Source organism: Heterocephalus glaber, unplaced genomic scaffold (genome assembly GCF_053883595.1).
Source record: "Heterocephalus glaber isolate CG9 unplaced genomic scaffold, H.glaber_assembly_v1.0 deba00000347, whole genome shotgun sequence".
In the NCBI taxonomy this organism is placed as follows: Eukaryota; Metazoa; Chordata; class Mammalia; order Rodentia; family Bathyergidae; genus Heterocephalus; species Heterocephalus glaber.
The window spans coordinates 16,556,264-16,577,887 of NW_028258143.1; the positions used below are offsets into that span (position 1 = coordinate 16,556,264).

The 21,624-nt window shown below is 36.3% G+C and overlaps 1 protein-coding gene across 4 annotated transcripts in view; it reads left to right on the forward strand.

Annotated features, from left to right (window-relative positions):
• Dpp10 (dipeptidyl peptidase like 10) overlaps nucleotides 1–21,624 on the forward strand; it is a 1,332,172-nt gene that overhangs the window by 686,704 nt on the left and 623,844 nt on the right. The gene's annotated exons all lie outside the window — the stretch shown is intronic.

Genomic DNA, 21,624 nt, shown 5'->3' on the forward strand with positions numbered 1-21,624 from the left:
TATTTGATTATTTATTTATCTATTTTTATTTGGTGGAGAAGGCGGTGAGGGAGACGAGGTGGGAGAAGAGAGCGTACCAGGCATCTGTAGTCCGCTGACTGGAACTGGGCTTGGGGACCAGAAAGGCGTTTATCACTAAGGGAAGCTGAGAAAATATTGGCTTTAGCCGTTTCTTGGGTCCAGATATGTTGTGTCTGCAGCGGTGCGGTGTCCTGTGTTGCCTGAGGGTTATTCTTGTCCCTTTCCGTCCTTCTCCACCCGCCTGCCACTCTTTTCATTTCGGCGCTTGGGGCTGTGCATCACAGCCGTGGGTGGGTCCTCACCTCCTTCCTGTCCCTGGATTTGAGCCATGTGGGAGTTCGGGGACGCTTTCCCCCTAAAGTTGGAGGGTCAGGAGCCCGGAGGTGCCTGGCCAGGAGGAGGGTGGGAGGCCGCGATCGACCGGCTCAAAGTGCAGTCACGTTTGCATCCAGTAAAGAGAAAGAGCCGCGCTTAGGTCGGCTTGTAACTACAGAGCTGCAGGACCCAGGCCCTGGGATGAAGGAGATGGGGCTTTGGGTACCCCTGTGCCCTGGCCAAGGCTGCTGCAGGCGTCCCGGGCAAAGACACTTCAAGCTCATGGCTAGAAGTGGGGTCACAGGGGTGCCATCAGCCCAAGTCCAGTAGCAACTCAGCTCTTCCCATATTCTAAGTCCTGAAGAGCCAGTCAGGAGCTGTCCAATTGCCCAGGAGTGGCTGCGAGGTAGAGCAGTGCCAAGGATGCTGTTATTAATATTCCAGTCTTGGTCATCTCTCCTGGCTTGTGGTCTCTTTTCTCCTCTCCTTCCCTTCTCACTTCCCTACCATATGTTTCACACAGGTGGTGGAGATTAACCAGTACCTTAAAGCTCCTTTCCGTTAATGGGTGACGGTTCCACTTTTTACAAAGCATTTGTTCTCTTAAGCCATCCTCTTTGCTCCAGACCCTTAAATACGTGTGGAAATGTTATATTGTAATGTCTCTTTTCTTACCCTCCTCCCTGACCCCCCTTCTTCAACACACATCATGAAGTAGAAACAGGTGAGCAGGTGTATACAAAATGATTTTGGAAAAGGAGCATGGATGTGACATCCTCTTTCAGGCTGACAGACCTTAAATTTCATTAACCAGCCACTGAGCCTCTCTGCTGCTCTTGGAATGATGCTACCAATAAGAATGATTAGTCAGGTGAGAGTCCCCACTTGAAATCTCTGCCCACTAACCTGTGACACCAGCTGGTTACTCGGGGCGCTGCAGACAGTTCTGTGATGATGGAGGTGGGGAATAGGAGCAATGCAGAGCACACAGAAGCTGAAAGTGTCTCTGTAAATAATGGGCAAACTGTATATGCAGAATGAATCCTTCTGCCAGGACTAATCTGGTGCTTAGAATTCACTTGAAGTGGGAGATTCAAGCTTGAATCCATTCTTCTCATTAGTATGCATGTTTTTATGGACACTTCAAACACTTAGGGAGTGGCCATTTGCAGAATTCTTGTTTTAATTGACTATTTTAAGTGATTTCCTGAGCATTTCCATGATTTTAAAATATCAATAGTACGCATTTTTTACATGTGTTCAAAGAGACTGATTGTGAGAAGGGAAAGACAGACTGAAATATACTTGGTAGTATCTCTGGGAGGGGTTTCCAAAGCTCCTAGGAAATACCTGTCTCTAACATATCCTTTGTCCAAAGATAGACATGAAATAATGGTGATGTATTGTCGATGTTGTTGTGAATGTTTAAACCACTTTCTGTAAATCTAGTGAGTTTTTATGAACTGTATGCCAATATGGTTTAATTCTGCAATTGCCACAGAACTTCCTTGCAATACTAGATATAATATATCTGTAAAGATCTGACTAATTGTGCTGACTTCTGTGATATTCAAGAAAATAGATTCACAAATTTAATTTAAAATGTACTTTTATGAAATTTTACCTAGTGGTTAAACAGGAGCATGTTTCAAATAATCACTATGTATCAATTGAATGATTTAAACTTGAGTGATTTAAACTCAAGAAAAGATTTAACTTTCCATGATAGAAATTTTTAAGAACCTCAAAGATACCTTGTCCTGAGGCCACCAAACACCTGTTACTATTTGGCACAGTGAAAGACCACAGTCTTTTCTCTGTGTGAAAATGGTTATGACCATGAAATTTGGTTACTGTTACAGTCCAACAGAAGGCTTGACCTCCCTGTGCCATTCTGTCTGTTGTGTCCTAGGATGCCTTGATCAGAGGCATCTCCTCCCCAGGAAGAGCTGGGACTGCACACTTTTCTTAATATTCAAGTTATTTGGTATGTTTTTATCATCTTAGTAATCTGTCTTTTAAAGATTCATCACAGAAACTAATGTTTACAAGTTACTCTGTTGCTCTTATAACACTCCTCTGGTATAAAATGTCTAAAAATAAATGCTTTGACATGGGTAGATGCAGTGATTTACACTTAACATGGTCAATAACTCATTTCACATTAAAGGATCCAAAATCTCAAGTGGCTAGTTGTGATTTATTATTATTTGAAAGTAATCACTTCCTGAATGTTAGCCACCTGACACATACTGTTCTTGGGGTTTGTAAATGAGTATTCATCAAATGTATTTTTGTGTTTGAAAGCAACTTTTTGAGGTACCTTCTGTTGTTTTTCTTATTTAAGAGATGAGAATCCAGAAGATGAAAGAATTTAAAGAACTTTACAAAACTTGTCCTCAGAACTGGTGAAGGTAGTGGAGATGAGATGGATTCTTGAGCTCATTTAAATCTGAAGCCCCACCTCCTAACTTCTGCATAATCACAGTGCAGCTTTTATGAGAATGCAGAATAATTCCAAGTTCCGAGTGTGAGTGTGCACATTGACTACATTGCCTTAAATATAAAATGGTTAAATAATTTGTTTAAAGCTTCAACTGTAAATGTAAATAATAGTTTCTGAATTTTTAAAGTTAACTTACTATGTCCTTTATGGATCTAAATAATATAAAATGAATCAGATATGTCTTCATGAACCCATAGAAACTTTTTTCTTTTAAATCTTTATGTCATTTGTCCTTAGTACCACTAAGATTCTCGAGGTTTGTTAAATGCTTTTTTTTCCAGTCAGTACAGCAAGTTCAAAATGTGCTTACATGTCCACTAGGTGGCAGTCTTCTGCTGAATCCAATGGGGAAAATTACTGCCTAAAATACGGGACTGTCATATCAGCTTCAAAAACAAAACAACCACACACACACACACACACACACACACACACACACACACAGACACAACTGAAGTAAAACAACCTCACTTCATGCATTGTAGCTAAATTTTTTTAAACAACTCTGTGTCTGCAAAGACAATATTATGCATTTTATTTTTAAAAAGTGTGTCTGGATAGAAAAAACAATCTGTCGCAATTCAGCACGTGGCAACCTCTTAATGAAATAACTCATGGTTAGAATGGTGATAAAATATATAATGCTTAAAATGCCTTCTACAGTACGTGTGCCAACTTCCCACAAGGAATATAAACATGTGCTGCACACGTGTCCTAATAAGCTAAGATAATAAAAAATGCCATTTGCAAAGTATACATTGTACTTTTGACCCTTTAGGCAACACTAATGTGAAATATTTCGATATGGAACTGGTATTCAGTACTTTTATTTCAGTTACGGGTCTGGAACCAGATTAAAATTTTCAAATGCATAATCATGAAAAAACTCACACAAAGAAGCTATTCTTCTGTGTCTTACTTGGTAATCTATAACCATAGTCAACAAACTATACTTTTAACAAAAAACTTTGAAAATCTCTTTTATAAATCACACTGAAAAGCTTATTTGATAGACATATATTGCTTTTCTTTCAGCCAATCAGTGTTCAAAATATAATATCTAATTGGAAGGGGCTTTCTATGCACCTTGGGTAGAAAATATAATCTGGGTTTAATAAAGATATTATAACTACTTCTTTGTAACTTGGGAAAGTATATTCTACTCTCAATTTCTTATTCATATAAATATGTAATATAATATTTAATACCAATGTGCATGGAAAACATTATATCTGCTGAGTTAACAACAGAGTATTCAGTGCTAATGAGCAATATATATATATATATATATATAGTGTATTAGATATATTTGCTTAATTCAGAGAGTGAGCAAATTGCACATTTAAAAAGATTAACTTATATGAAAATAAGTTAAAAATTATATTCTTAAATATTAATGGTGTGTTATGAAGCACATTACATTAAATACAAAATATTTAATTTAAATTTTATAATTTAAAATTTAAATTATTTAAATTTCACCCAGTTTGAAACATTATATTACTTTAAAATTTCAGTTTCTTGTATCATGTATGATTACTGAATGTTTTAAGCTTTCCCACATGTAGGTATGTTTAATGCATTTAAGTTTGTCATCAGGTCATATGCAGAGTGCTAAAACATTATGAGTAAGCCTGAGCTTTTGTGCCTTCAACCATGTGTTTTTCAGCTTTTGCTGCTCATGACAAATAACTGCGATCACCTATCTAAAGAAGAAAGATTCATTTTGCTTCATGGTTTCAAAGGTTTCGGTCCCTTGTCAGCTTGCTCCATTGCTGTTAGGCCTTTGTCAGGCAGAATATCATAGCAGATGGGTGTGCTGGAAGAGAAAGCTGCTTCCCCCATGGCAGCCAGGAAGGAGACAGAGAGATAGCCCAGAAAGGAAAGGCTGGGGTCAAGATACAGTCCTCAGGATCCTAGCCCCATAGCCCATTCCCTTCAACTTGGCCCTAACTCTTAAATTTCCATCTATTATGCATCTGTTGCTGAAGTTAGAACCCTTATAATCTAATCACTATCTAGAAGCCCATCAGCTCTGAATACTGCTTCTTTAGGGACCAAGCCCACAAAACGTGAGCTTGGGGAATGTATCATATCTAGACCACAGAAATCCACAGTATTTATTTCCAATTGACTATGAGTTATGGCGTGAAAAGCATAAATTCAAGTTCAGAGACAGCAGGGCTCCACCAATACCCTGTATGTTTTCTGATTAGAACAACTCAATTTCTCCTTTTCATCTGTGTTTAGGGTAGCTAGAAGGTCTTTATATACTTAGTGTCAGAACTGAATATTACATAAAAACATTGAAATAAGGTTTTTCTCATACTAAATTCTCTCGTTAAATGTGAGAACAAAAGCTTAAGTAGTTTTTTAAAGAAAGGAGCATTAAGCCACCTATGGGTGAATCATTATTTTAATGTTACAAACTGTCATATTTTTTGGTAGACATATTTGTATGATCAGTCATGAATGTATACATCCATGTAAATATTGTATTCATAGATTTGGACATCAGGCCTAATTTGGCAGGCATTCAGACTTCAAGATAGTTTTGACACATCTCAGCATCCATTTGATCAAGACTTCTTTACTGTCCTATTCTGTAATAGGGCATACTGAAAGGAAACACCTGCGATTTCTTTTCACTGGTAGTTGAATTAGCTGCTGAATATGTTGCACATTGTTTCCAAAGCCATTTATTTCATAAGGTCATTAACACGAGAAAGAGAATGTTTGAAGAAAATAAAGATGTGATTTATGGAAGTATGCCATGGGGTGAGATTTTAATCAGTGTAACAGTTGAATACATAGCAGTAGAGTCCCCAGAACTCCAGGGTGTGTCCCCACTATCATTAGTGGTAGGAATGCTGGACTATGCATTAGCACAAAAGACAGTTCCATACATCTTTCTGATTATGCCTATGGAACATTTGAGCATAACATTATTTCTTAATTTTCCATGAAAATTACCCCCTTAGATTTTCAAACTTTCAGAAGTGACTTTATGTCTCCTAATCAAGTTTCTGTACTACAGAAACATTATTCTGGGAACACATACTAAGACAACCAAGAAAGCTTGGATAATTTTTCATCAGATTACCTACATGAGGTCCAAAACAGGTCACAGAAATGATGGAGGAAATATAAATTTGGTCATAATGCATGGTCTCATGTAAATTTGGAAATATTTCTGCCCTAGTGTGTGCTGCTTCACCTTGAGAAGTTGTGCAGCTTAGTACTGATGAGTCCCAGCTATGCTGTTCTAAAGTTACTGACCTAATTCATAGTAATTTTTCCGGCCATAATCAATCTCTCTTTTTCCTTACTAGATAACACTTATTTGTTTGTTTGTTTGGTTTTTTTTTTGGTACCTGGGATTGAACTCGGGATCTTGGACTTGTGAGACAGGTGATGGAACCGCTGAACTAAATCCCTGGCCCATCACTTGTTTTCTTAGATCTTTGAAACAGAACACCTAGCTTCCCTCTACTTGCTAGACATCCTTATCATCTATTACATATTAACTTAAGGAGTGCTTGCTCTGTCCATTATGCCACAGAGGCTGGCAAGCAAGTTCAGTGAAAAGCAGAGGACAATTAAGAGAAAACTCTTCTATTGGGTATTCATCTTTGTTCACTTGTCTTGAATTCTCAGAATTTCAGACATACCTATATTCCATGGTAAATAAATATAATACCAACTGCCATACTAAATATAGAAACTTGCTTTTCTCCAAAATTAATAAAGGAAATGTTTTAGATTGGACTGTCTGTTTAGGAATTAATATTCACAGTGCTCCTTGTAATGCTTTCTACACTATAATTAATTTTTTTTCTTTTTATGATGCTATAGTTTATTTTTAAAATGTCAAAATTAGAATACTTTAACCTAATTTCAGGAAATATATTCAGTGCCTATTCAGTCAGTCAGACCAGCTTTTGTTTAGTGTAGTATAATTTTGTATAATATAGTTTTTATATATTATAACATTTTTTGAAATTGCCAAATTATTTTCAAATTTAGTTACTTGGGGTCGGGGGACGCAACCTGATGTAAGGTTGAGAACATAGTAAAGCATATTTCAGACTGATTCCTTCTCTTACCACTTATCACAAAATCCATAATCCCTCTAAAACCATGACTGCATTTCTCAAAGGAAGAGGATGATGAGAATGTTGCAAGAGTTAAACACAATACGTGTGACTGGACTTGTGCAGCATCTGACCTAAGGTAGAAACTGACTAAGTACCTTGAGGGTTGGGGCTACTGAGCTTCTGGAGCATTTGAAAATTTTACTTCAGTTTTTGAAGTATTCATGTTAATGAAAATGTGAATTGATATGCACGTATACAACTTCATCAAATATACACACATAGACACAAATATATATGTCAACATATGTTTATGCATGTTTGTATATATGTAATATTGATGTGTATATGATTCATATATAAATGCACTCAGAATTATACGATTAAATTATGGCAGGGCATTGAGTTAAAATCAGTTTATGACAAAGTGACTGATTTCTGCTATTTTTAAATGACAATTTATCTATTTTCCCCAAAGAATTAGAATCTTCTTTGAAGTATTCCTGGTTTAATGTTCTCTTTCCAGAAGTTTGGTTCCTAGAAATGACTGACTTAGAAATACTTTGCATACAAGAAGTGATGATTTATTTGAGTTGCAATTTAATAAAAGTTAGTTGAATGTATAATCAAACTGACTTAACATTTTAAAATGTTCTCCAGACAAGGTGCATATTACCTGACATAATATTATTGCAATTTATCATACACATCGATTTTCTTGATCTGGGGAAAAGGCAACCTATGTATCATATTACACATTAGTAAGTGAAGAAAAGTGAGGAAAAAATCTATTTTTATTATCTTTATTCTCACTCCTTTTTTTGAGAGCTAAATGAAGGTTCAATTTCTTATTTCATCTGAGGGTTTCAGGTCTAAAAACAGCAATACCACAAAGCTGAATTGTGTGATGGAGAACTGGAATGTTAGGCTCTCTTGTAACTTTTTTTTCAAAGAATGTACCAGAGAGACCACTTGAAATTGCATTAATAATGCTTGTATGGGAAAAGTAGGCCTTTCCTGTTAGTGGAACATCAGTTTACTTTCAGCAAGTGGAGCTAAGTAAAAACTGATATTTAAGCGTCTGTTTATCACGTCTCACCTCTACACATGATTTTAATATAAATTAATGGGTGGAAACAGCCCTTTTTTCATTTTATATCTTTGGAAACTACTACTAAAAGTCTTTTTAATAAGTCAACCTTTAATTTAGTGTTTTGTAAATTTGCCTAGTGATTTTCTCTCTTCCACACATTTGAAGATTAGGAGCTAAGGTGACATTTGAACAAAGGTTAGAAAAATGTAACTTTTTGAAAGAGAAAATAATCTGAAATTCATGAAAGAATTTTCCAATTTAAAAATAAATGATTTGTTTGACTAGGTTAGTCTCTAATTTAAATTGCTAGGATCTGTGAGTTTATGAAATGATTTTCTATCTACTTCATTAGCTCCCGGCAACATTTAAGGAAAAAAACTGTGCATATCAATTGTTTTCTTTACTGCATACTATAAAACATATGCTTTTAAGAAATAATTGAGTATCATTTGAAGCATTGTATTACTTACTTTCTCCTTACTGGAACAAAATGCCCAACACCCGCAAGTAAAAGAAGGGAAGGTTTATTTCAGTTCACAGTTTATAGAGGTTTCGGTCCATAGTCAGCTGGCTCCAAGGCAGGATAGCATGGCAGAGGGGCATGGCAGAGGAGAAACAGTCCACGGCAGGGTAGGTAGGAGTCAACAAAGAGCCAAGAGCCAGGCTTCCATACTTTTATCTCACCCAGGCTGTAAGCCTATTGGATATTGCCATCCATACGCAGGGTGGACCTTCTCATTATCCATACCCAGAACTATGCTAACACAGCCAGTGGGCTAGTTCAGTTATCACATACCCTTAATCTATATTCACATACCCTGGATCTGGCCACCTCCAAAAACCTTCCCCATGAGTGGGAGAGGCTTTGTGGGGACATCTAGATACAAGCCATAACAAGCATCTGGTATTTTCATCAGGGTTCTTTCCTTTGTTTCTAGGAAATGCGTACATTTCACTTCTTACCAATTCAGATTGGCAGTGATAGGGACATGTGATTCCGACCTACAGCTGGAATGGAAGTAGTTCACCCTGCTTTATATCTATGAAGCTTGCTTACAATTGCTCAAACTGGAGCCTCTTTCAACTTTAGTGCTACCATGGCATTAGGAGTGTTTTCTTCTGCATCTCCTACTGCTTAGACATTTCTATTTGTTTACAGAGTGAAGCTGTTTCCAAATGGTATTTCTGGCTCCTTTGTTGCTCTTTGCGTCTGTGCCATTTCCAATCCCAAATCCAATGCCTTTCATTTCAACATGTTTTTAGAAGTTATTTTCTTCCCAAAACTTAGTTTTCTGACATGGGGAATGAGTAACTTGATATCATTTCCAGCTTTGCCTTTCTAAATTCCTCCCTTCAAACAGCAAACCCAGTATGAATGATATCATATTGATAAATGTTCTGTTTCCTGAATTTAACAACTTTGTTCCTAAATCAGAAAACAGACAATGGAGAGGTGAAGTGACTTATGCAAAGTCACAATTGTTTGAAATTAAAAACAGTACCTGCTTCTAGGTGCCATCAAAATGGCCACTTTCCATGTATCATATTTCAGATTCAGCTGTTTATACTGAGACTTTCATGATGTTATGATGGTACATCTGCCTGCCTAAGCGCTGTCTCTCACTGCATGTATAATATATATATATATATATAATATACGATAATATATAGCAATAATATGTAATATATAATAATATATACAATAATATATGTACTATGTATATATTCCATAGACAAAACTTATTGGATGTTTATTGATTTCTCCTTTGTGATGTACCTGTTGGCAAGTGTTGCTTAGAATTTTGGCACCTGACTACAAGACTTCATACAACAACATCCACATGTTCTCTACTTTGCTGTGACAAGAAGTCATACACACAACTGGACAGAAATTTTGAAAGTAAACTGTGAAATCCACTGCTGCAAGGAAATGACAACCTCTCCTACACAAGCCCTTGCTCTCTTTCATAAGCCTCTCTTGCTCCAGCATGCATTAGTGCCCACTGATATCCACATTCAGCATTTGAAATTGCAAGTCTGTAGCAGTGGAGTAAGAGATTGGATGCATTCCTCTTAAAGAAAGGTTGTACTTAGGAACTAAAGAAGCATGCCAGTGAATTTTAGATACTTCTTTTGCAGTTAACAGAAAAAAGAGATAATCTCTTAATTCACTGGATTTCTTTATGGGTAGGGTTACATTCTAAAAACTATGATCATTTTTATCACTACTCTTAGTTGTCAGAGTACCAAGTTTCAATAGTACACTTGAAAAGTCTTTTCATGCTAAATAAATAAATTTATTTGGAGATATTTGAGTCTCAAAGACTGCTTCTTTTGTAGAAAAAGCTAGAGTTTCCTCCTTGTTTATGTTGACTTTAAACTCTAGTTCTTTGGCTTTCTAGTTTGAGCAATTTACCTATTCTATTTCATCTGGAAGTGAAATAATGTTTGTCTTGAAGAATTGTGAGAGTTGGTAATGAGATCGGTTTATTACCTAGGAGGTGCTGAAAAATGATCATGCTTATTATTTGGTTACTAATATGTGTTATATTGTTCTAATAGACATATTCAGTGTGATTAAAAATAAAATTAAGCTGAATGCTTCCCAGAAGTTGGGGATCCCAAGTTTAAAGCATTATTATTCTCCATTACTTTGACTAAATCAGAAACATAAGGACATTTTTAAAATTCCACTCATATTTTTGTTGATATGGATATTATATGAGTCTTCCTGGCTCCAAAGCAAACATTGATTAGGACTTGATTAAAAAGTATATGACATCCATTTCTACATTCCTTACAAGCACGAAGAAGTCAATAAAGTTTGGATTTAGAAAGGAGAGAACTGAATATGCATTTACTTTCTTGAATGTTATTTCCTTTCACCATCTCATGGTTAAATTCCATCTCATGGTTATAATCCATTCCGTATTTGGAGTGCTGCTTCATTCCTTCTCAGAGCTATAGTCCTTGAGCTGTAACATCGAATCCAAAAAAACTAATATGGAATCACAGATGGTGCAAATATTTGAAAATAGGTAAATACAATCTAGGATTAGCTGCTTGGGCTCAGAAATGTCAGCTTCACATTGCATATTGGTCACAAAAGGCAATTTTAGTTAAGGAAAACCTAGGGCAAAAACATCGTGATAGAAAATTGCTGGTTTAGAGTTGTACAAAATAACAATCCCTTAATTGTTATATAAACCTCAAAATGAGTCATGCTATAACAAGAAAAAGGTGTTTCAGAGAGGTTACAATGTACCAAAAGGTATACGGGGGATAAAATATTAAACAAATATCATAACAGTTCAGTGCCATCTGCTGCTTTTCATTTAAGCCAATTTTTAAGGAGAAAATATCCATTCAAGTAGGTATGCTTGAGGTAGGAACACATTAAATGATCTGAACATTGAAAGCAACAATCCAATTTCAGCACAAAGCCTGCAAATGGCAATTATTAGTAACATACACTGTGTGCCTTTATTTTTGTCTTTCAGAAATTTAAACAATACGATCTAATTTTTGTTGTATTTCTTCCCTTTAAAAGATACATACCTTAAAAAAGAAGTGTAGAACTGACAATGTGATTAAGTCACCTGCTTTACTGATATAACAAAAGAGAATGACAAAAGCTGCCTACTCAAAATCACACTGATATAGGGGGAATAGATGTAACTCCCAAACCTGCTAGATATCCAAAGTGGGAGTTTGTGTTTTTTAAAATCAACTAATTAATTCTAGGAAGAACAGAGGTTAAGAGTGGGAAATATTTATTGAGAGAAAGATAGCTTCTATCTAAGAGAGACAGAAGGGATACTGGAAAATGGGTTGCCCACCTATCCTGCTTCTCAAAGGAGTTTTATGGAACAAAGCCACGAGGTGAGGTGGGTTCAAGGTGGGACAAAATTATAGACAAATAGTATGGTTCCAAGTACAGTTGCTTGGGTAATATTGGTCCAATGAGAAATCACAAGGTGGACCTGAAGTGAGACAAAACAATGATCAACCAATAAGACTATGCCAAGTATAGTTGCTTAGGTAATGTTGATTAAATGGGGATCAAATGGGGAAGCAAGACACATAGCAAGCATACGAGGAATGAGCAAGGAGTTTTGGTAGTGAGGGTCAGACATCTTTTCTGAAAGATCTTCGTCTCCCACCCAGGTGATTTATACCTATTTAGAATATAAATCACTGCTATTCATCCTATGTGGGTGCAGTAGTTTCTCTTCTCTTACAATGCAGGCCTTCAGTGAATGTGTCTTGATTGTCCTCCATGTTGGCTTCTTGTGAGCTAGTCCTGTCTAACTCCCTACAGGATAGTTAATTAATTTACCTATCGACAATAACACCACTGATGAATTTGATGAATTAGAAACCAGAGCTCCTGTTTTCTATAGTGGGATTGGTAGAAAGAGCCTCAGACAATTTTTAGGATCATAGAAATCATTTTTGGTTATATGCAGCAGTGCCCATCAAGAAAGAGAGGAAGAGTTCTAAAGGTACCAGCTTGATTATTTTTTTAAAAAATTTGGGAGGATAGCAGATTTAATAAGGCTAGGTCTTAATATGTAGATTCTATCTGGAAGCAAGAAAGCTGTGTCATGCTTTGTGCACAGTAGACATTTTCTGTGGTTCCTTATTTCTCAGATGAAATAGTAGAGATTAGGAAGAAATGCTCCAGATTATACATGAAGGTTTATGTGTCAACTCTGATCCATGCTGAGTCTATGTTGGCAAACAAAAACAAATGTAGGGAACATATGTCAATGAAGAGGCTCATTAATATAAGAAACATAAAGATGGTAAAGTCTACTGAAAAATAATTTGAGGAAGAAAGAATTACATAGTCATTTGGGAGATGAATGGCTGGCAAAGCTTGCAAAAGTGAGCACAAAATAGTTAAGTCATAGCCTTTAAAATACAACCTTTGTGACAGTCTTTTGCAGCATACAGAATCTTTTTGCGGCTCAGAGATATATATCTCCTACAATTAACATCTAACTTTATGGACTGTGGTTTTATGTCACATACTGAATAGAAAGTAAAACAAAGATCCATTCTCCTAAAGAACATATAACCTTTATGAGGACTGATCAGACAGTGCCCTAGTCTGACACTGAAATGATGGATCTGTAGTCATACTTAGGTTTTATTTGCAGTTCTCAAAAATGCTTCTTAACTTTCCTAGCCTCAGAAAAATGGTGCAGCCTGGGCCTATACTTGATGTCACAACCAACTTCTTAAGCAATTTTATCAAAGCTTTCTACAAGGCCTATGGAGCTTTGAGTGTCAGATTTGATTCCCTGGCAGCGAGGTCCTGGAAAGCAGCCAATCAGCCAACACTACTTGTCAAGTTCATCCCAACAAATTGGTCCAGGTATCTTTCAAAGATAAAGGAGAAAGATTCAGTAATCTCAAATAGTTCTTCTGTGCAGAAGATGAGATAGGATAATTGAATACAAGGAGATGAGAAGCCATTCTTCAAAGATTTAACAAATGAAGGTTCTGATCAAATGACATGGTGGTGTTGTCCTTGGAGAACTTTGAAAGAGAGAGATAAGCTGCCTGGTGGTGCTCTGATTAAGACATATTAAGACATGGTTTTCATTCTCTTGTCACTCACCCACCTGATGACCATTACTTTTCCAATCCATTTGCATGGACCTAGAATTCCACATGGCTTCCTTGTTCCTTTAACTTAAGGCTGACCAAAGGGTGGTAATGGTTTATGTCTATTTGTATTTATTTGTCTCTGCATGGTATGGTCCATCTTGACAACTGATGTTTGGGTGCAAGAGGAAATGAGAGCCTCATGAATGTAAGATGCAAGGATAAGAGAAAATCAATATTACAATGCAGGGTTCAGTGAATAACAGGCTTTTCAAACACTTATTGAATTATTCAACCTAATTTTTCCATATTATTTTTATTTTCTTACAGAAAACTATCTGCCAGATATTAAGAAATGGTGTGGCTAGACCAAAAGTGTTCAACCTCACCTTGTGGGTTGATAAATATATTCTTTATTTTCCAATATGGTAGCCACCATCTGCATAAGGTTATTGAACACTTTACCACAGAGGTGGTCAATAGTTCCATTCAGGAACTGAATTTTTAATTTTACTTAGTTTTAACTCATGTTAAATTAGAATACCTGCACGTGGGCAATGTTTACTTTTATGAAGAACCAGTTTTAGACTGTTACTTTACACGCTATAATGAGCATATGAATCTGTTGGGAATATTGCTGAAAAACAGATCGTAATCCAGTGAATCTGGGTTAGAGTTTGAGATTTTGTGTGTCTGTCACTTTCTATTCTATGACAAATACCTGAGAAAATAAGAAGGAAAGATATATTTTGTCTCAGAAGTTTTTTCAGCTCGCAGTTAACTGGTTCCATTGCTTGAAGGTCTGGAAGAAAAAAATAACATTAGAGTGGAAGAATGTGGCAGAAGAAATATTTACCTTGGGACAGTAAGGTTGCAGAGAGAAAAAGCACAAAAGAGAAAAGGGCTGAGGAAAAGGAAGAGCCCCATAGGCCACTCCTCCATTCAACCAGGTCCTAACTCCTAGGTGTCCAGCACCTGTCACAAATGGTGTCAAATTATGAATCCATCAATGGATTAACCCACTGATGGTGTTGATGCCCTCCTGATCCAATCACCTTCCTAAAGCCCACCTCTGCACACAATTAGCCCTCAAGGGAGATGTTTTATATCCAAATACTGCATTTATTCCTGTGGGGTGATATGGCTTCTCTGTGGATCCACTGTGAAAAATAAAGCTTTATTTTTTAGCAGCAGGAATTTCTAATTCTAATTTTGTATTCAAGCAGGCTTGCAAGTGTCATAGAAGTTGAAGAAATGGGTCTATAGCAAAATTATGATTCAGATCACAAAAAAAATAATTTTAGTGGTAAAATTGTTGATAGATTTATTATCATTGATGATAGCTAGAATTTTGAGTATGTACTATTTATATATGCCAGGCAATAATCAAGTGCCTAAATCTTATTTAATTCTCCCCATAGTCCTATGTAATAAATTCTACTGTTATTCCAGTTTGGCAAATGGGGAGCCAAGATTAAGAGATTTCCTAAATTAGCACATCTGGTAATTGGAAAAGCCATCCTCCGGTCACATACAACCATCTATATCATAATAACTATTCATAACTTTATTAAATTGAGGCCAATGATTTGCTGCTTACAGTGGATCAATAAATTGTACAGTGTTTCATTATCTACAATAACTGAAAGCAAAAATAAATAAACGGAATCAATTAAACCTGGAAGCTTCTGCACAGCAAAGGAAATGATCAACAGAGTGAAGGTACAACCTAGCAAATAGAAAATATAGAGAATGGGGAAAATATTTACAAACTTTATCTGAAAAGAATTAACGTTGAGAAAATATAAGGAACTTAAAACAATAACAAAAAACCCAAATAATTTAATTAAATGGTCCAAGACATAGACACTTCTAAAAAGAAGAAATTTAAATGACCAGCAAATTTGTTAAACAATGCTCAACTTTCTAGTCAAGAGGAAAATGAAAGTCAAAAGAAAAATGAGATATAATATCACTCTAATTAGAGTGGCTGTTATCAAAAAGACAAATATAAAAGCATGGTGAAAATTTAGAAACGTGTGAAATATCAAAGCATGATGAAGGTTTATGAAAAAGAAAACTCTCATATCCTCATGGCTGGAATGTAAATTAGTACAGTGATTGTTGAGAACAATACAGAACTTCTTCTAGAAACTGAAGATAGATCTACTATATGACCCAACTACCTTACTTTTGGGATATTCAAAGGAAACAAAATCAGCATATCAAATAGACATATTTGTCACTGTATTATACACAGTTGCTAAGATATGGAATCATCTTAGATGCCCATCAACATTCAACTAGGTAAAGAAAGTGTGGTTTATAAACACAATGGAATATTACTCAGATCTTATCATTTGCAGTAAAATGTATGTTCTCTAGAACATTATGTTAATAAAATAAGTGAGATGCCAAAAAATATATTCTCCATGTTTTACGTCATACGTGAGTGGTAAATTTTGTAAGAGTTCATAGAATTAAAAAAAAATGATTACTAGAATCTGTGAAGGTAGGCAAGGAGAGTGGAAGGATAGGTAACAGGTATCCTACACACCTGGAGGTACTCCTGGTGTTTTTTCCAGTACACTGGGGTGGCACCCTATTTTGCAATTACTGTATGTTTACCAATAACTAGGTCAGAGAAGATCAGAGGCTCCAAACACAAATTAATGATAAGGAGATGGAAATGTTAAATACTCTGGTTTGATCAATATCTATTTTATACATATGTTGAACTATTACACTGTACTCAATAAATATGTGCAATTATTACATTTTAATCAATTTTTTTTAAAGTTCATGAGGAAATGTATTAAGTACCCTGATTTGATCACTATGTACTGCGTACATGTATTGAATTATTATGCCTTTTAAATTTGTATTGTTGAAATAATAGTTTAAAAGAAATTATATAGTTAAAAATTACATTTGATTCTGTTCCACAGGTAATAATAAAAGCAGACACACCAGGGTTGAAGTAATAATGCTCACATCTGTGCAGTTAGCCATGTTCTCCTGGTTGTGAAACCGAAGTCAGGGTACAGAGATATAAAGCAGTTTGACCGAAGTTCCTTGGTATCTTAAGTACAGGACAAGTTTCAAACTTCACTGAGTATCTCTGTAGCCTGTGTTCTGGTTACTCCAGAAAAAGTCCTGTAAGTGGCCATGTGGTGACTGCTCTTTGCAGGCAATGTGTTGAAAATGTGATTGGTGTTTGCTGGATGCTTGATTGGAAATGTAGTTTACTTGGAAAAATTTAGCCATGTATAATTACGTATACTTAGGATTGAACTAACAACATTTGAAATACACTTCATCCCAAGTTCTTTACAAAATCTATTTTATTTTGAGGCAGGATCTCACTAAGGGACTAAGTTGCTCAGTCTGGGAAGGTAGAACTTACACTCTTTCTGCCCCAGCCTCCCAAACAGCTAGGATTTCAGGTATGCTCAACCATGTCTGGCCAGAAATTTTAAAACAGAAAAATTACTCTTTCTCCACAATGTATAATTTATGAAGCCAAATTTTAAATTGTGAATATTTAGATTTAATTTCCTATATCTTATTCTTTATTTGTGAAAAATTGATGAGAACTGTAGGAAGGAGACATCTATCTATCTATCTATCTATCTATCTATCTATCTATCTATCTATCTATCTATCTCCGGCTTAGGATTTTTCATGTATGATAGTGTGAAAGTGATACATTCAAAAGAAATATTATTTCCCTTTTGAGTTTTTATCTCTACCCGAGCTAGTGATACATGGCATGGTACCATTGCGTGGTGCTGTGCAGGAGCTGTGAGCTGCAGCTACTAGTCAGCCCATGATTGTGGGGGGACAAACACAAATCTACAGCATACCATGTTACTGAGCTAGGATATTTAGCAGGTCAGGTGCAATAAATGAATTTTTGACTTAATGATACTTTCAATTTATGATGGCTTTAATTGGGACATGACCTCATCTTGAGTTGAGAAGCATCTGTAGAAGCTTTGCAATTTGCAAAACTTAAAATTGTCTGTCTTATTTCTCACAATTGCCTTCAGCAGCAAATTGGCTTCATAATTTTAATGAATGAGAATGTTAGTGTTTTGCCCCCATTTTTTTAGTATCCTTGTCAGATATATGTCAAATCTAAGCCTCATTTTTCAGAGCTCTGTCATTTTGTGTAGTTCAGTAACCAATATTACCAGCATCTTTTTTTTACTTCCTGATTTTAAGCAAAAGCACACAGACTTTTTATTTAATGTCTGAATAGCTCATTGACATAGTTCAACATGTCACAAATGTCAAATATTACTCAAATATCACAGTAGAGCACTTCTCTCCTAAATTCATTCCCCAACTACCCAACACCTTATTCTATCAGTCTTTTAGTAAATAGCCACTATTGTTCTCTTCATTGTGTTCTTTTTTTGCAGAGAAATGCTTTTATATTTGAGCTAATCCAGATTCTTCAATTAGTTTGCATTTTCTATAAGTGTTAGCAGACACATTATTTTTTTATAGCAAAACATTTACTGGTACATTTTAGACATACATAAGGATAACACTCATTACAGCAAATTTGCACCTGTACAAGATACCTCCTGCCTCTTTTTTTCCAATCCCCCCTGCCTTCAGCCCCCTTCCCCCCATGTATAAAAGCTTTGCTTCTGTTTTTTCCTTCTATTTTCACTTTTTTCCTTGTCCCTTCCTTCCTTTTTACCTCCCCCCTCTCTTGTTCCCCTTCCCATTTGAACATTTTCTTTCCATTTCCCAATATCTATTATACATTTTAGTCTTTATTTCCACTTTTGTTTTCTTACACCAGAGAAACAATGACAATGCAGTATTTAAACATGCGTGTCCAATTTATTGCATTTAAGGGTATGGTCTCAAGGTCCATCCATTTAGCCATAAATGTCTCAAGCTCACCTTTCTTTATGCCAGAGTAGTACTCTATTGTGAAAACAAAACAAAACAAAACAAAAACACATCTTCTTTATCCATTCATCAGTTGATGAGCATTTGGGCTCTTTCCAGGATTTAGCTACTACAAACTGTGCCACTAGAAACATGGGTGTGCATAGATCGCTGTGGTATATTGGTTTTAATTCTTTCAGAAAGATACCAAGAAGGGGAGTAGCTGGGTCAAATGGAATCTCTAGTTTTAGTTTTTGAGGAATCTCCACACAGATTTTCATAGTGGTTGCACCAGTCTACACTCCCACCAGCAGTGGAGAAGGGTTCCTTTTCCCCCACAGCTCCACCAGCAATTGTTGTTGGTTGATTTCTTGATAATAGCCATTCTTTCTGGAGTGAGATGGAATCTCAGTATTGTTTTAATTTGCTTTCTTGAATGACCAGTGATGTTGAACATTTCTTTATGTTTATTTGACATTTGTACTTCTTTATCTGTGGAGTGTCTATTCATTTCAAATTCTTCCTTTAGTTCACTTTTTCTATAAGTGTTAGCAGGCACATTAATTTAAAGGTGTACTACATTTATTGCTTTTTAAATGAAAATCTGGACGCCATAAAATGGGCGTTTTTATTTTACAAATTCCTCTTTACTTGTGATGAATTTGATCTTTCTGGATCTCATAAGATGGTGACCAGTCTTGGTGCATGTGCTCTTGCCTGCATATGAAGGCCTGAAAAAGCAGGTGACTACTGACCACCGGGGAAACCGTTCTTATACAGGGTGGGGCACGGGATCCAGAGGCTGACAGCAAGTTCCCACCTGGGCTTCTATGTAGAAGTAAGGATCCCTGCTCTGACTGCTTAACTACCCTACACCTCAGCTTCCTCAGCTTCACAATTTAGAGAACTGTAACAAATGTGCAGAGTTCTAGTGAACATTATATTACAGCTGCTAATATTCCTGCTTACTGTCATCTGTAGAAGAGAATCAAATGCAACGTATTGCTCATCCACAAGCAGCAAATTTTTGACTGTAAGAAAGGGAAGAAATTAATTGTGATTATTATATTCATGATCATAAATGACTAGAACTAGCTTCAGCATTTACTAGCTGTGCTACCTTGTATGTTTCATAACCTCACGGAATCTCAGCTCCTCATTAACACAACTGGAATAAAAGTGCTGTGGTCTTCCACATGCTACACCCTTGGACCCAGCCTCTGCTCTCATGGTATGAGGCCTGGAGAAGGGAGTTATGTGATCGGGGCACACCCTAACAGGGGACATCAGGACCCTGGCAGCCCTTCCCCTTTGCTTCTTGCCCTGAGCAGCTCGGGCAGCTTGGTTCTACCACACATTCCCTGCCATCTTATGCTGGGTTGTGGAGAACCCAAAATCAAGTTCACCAACTAACGATAAATTGAGACACTTGAACCTGTGAGCAAAAACAATTCCTCTCCTCCTAAGTTAATAATATCAGACATTTTGTCACAGTGATTGAAAGTTGAGCAACACAGGTTTCAATTTGTTGACATTCACATAAGTATTCTGTATCAGGCACACATATAAATATGTTCATAACACTGACCTGCATACGTTAATAGGTGTCTTAGCAAATGGAAAAGAAGATAGCTTTCGTTCTTATCCCAAGCTTGAGACTCAGAAATAAATGCCAGCATTTATATATCTGATAATTTAGAAATAATTATAAGCACTTCCCAATGGACAGGTGAAAGGAAAGGAGCTACTAGTACTGGAATATTCTGAATGACAGTTCTATTCTTTATGAAATGTTTATGTTAGGGTAACAGGGAGAGAATCTGTGGAAATTTAAATACAGAGCTTAATTACAAGTCCCCTCTATTTTCTATTATAAGAAAGGTGGTCTATTTCTGGATGTATAAATGATACTGTGGAGCCTAAAGTCTGCTACTGGGCAGAATTCAGAATTGCAAAAAAATTTGAGTTTACAGACTATGAATGTGTGATCATGGAAACATGACATATTTACATTTTCTTATATCCATGGGATTAACATAATTTGGGGAATGGGAGGTTCTCTTTAAGTGGGCTGTACTTCACTCATCTGTCTCATTTAGCCCAAAAGGGCTTCATGTGCTGCCAGTTGCAGCTGGTCACTCCTCAATGAAAAAGAATGGGAAAGGAAAAAGAATAATAGTTGAAGGAGAGATAGAATACCTTAATCTTTATGGAATCCTATTGTATGTTCAAAGAATAATTACTGTGATAAATTATAAATTCATAATTTTTTGTCTTTACCACCTCATGTCCTGAGAGAGCTGAGAAATATTTCAATTTCAGCAAATGTATTCAGTCAAAATAGTCCTGTCTCCAAGTTTTGGCTATTGCAAATTGTGCTGCTATGAACATGGGTGCACATATATCACTGTGGTATGATTCTTTTAATTCTTTGGGGAAGATACTCAGCAGGGGAATAGCGGGGTCAAATGGGACTTCCAGTAATAGTTTTTTGAGGTTTCTCCATACTGATTTCCACAAGGAAATCAAATAGGAAGAAAAGGGGCAAAGGGGAGGGGGAAGTGGGAGGGGTAGGAGAAAGGAAAGAAGGGATGGAATTAATATGAGAAAATGAAAAAATGGAAACAAAGTTGTTGTAAATAGGGAGGGATGGAAGGGTTGAAGGGAGGGCAGGGGAAAGGGGAAAAATAAGAACCAAGAGAGTATGTAAAGGTGCATATCTCCAGTGATGAATGTCATTATATTGTACACCTAAAATGTACCAATAAAAGGATAAAAAATAGGTAGTTCTCATGTAGTGACCCTGGACCAAAGAGGTTTTAGAGAAGCTAGTGGTTTAATGCTCTCCTCCTCCCTCCTGTGGGTGGGCAATTTTTAGGAACATTCTATATAACTCTGGGCATGTTTGTGTGTTTTTTGTTTTTTGTTTTAAAGCCTCCCTGAATGAGATGTATGTCAGATCTCTAGAGCATGTGAATGTTATGTATCTGGAACAAAGGTCATTGCAGATGTGATTAAGTGAGAGATTATCCTGGATCACCTGGATGGGCTCTAAATCCAATGACAAG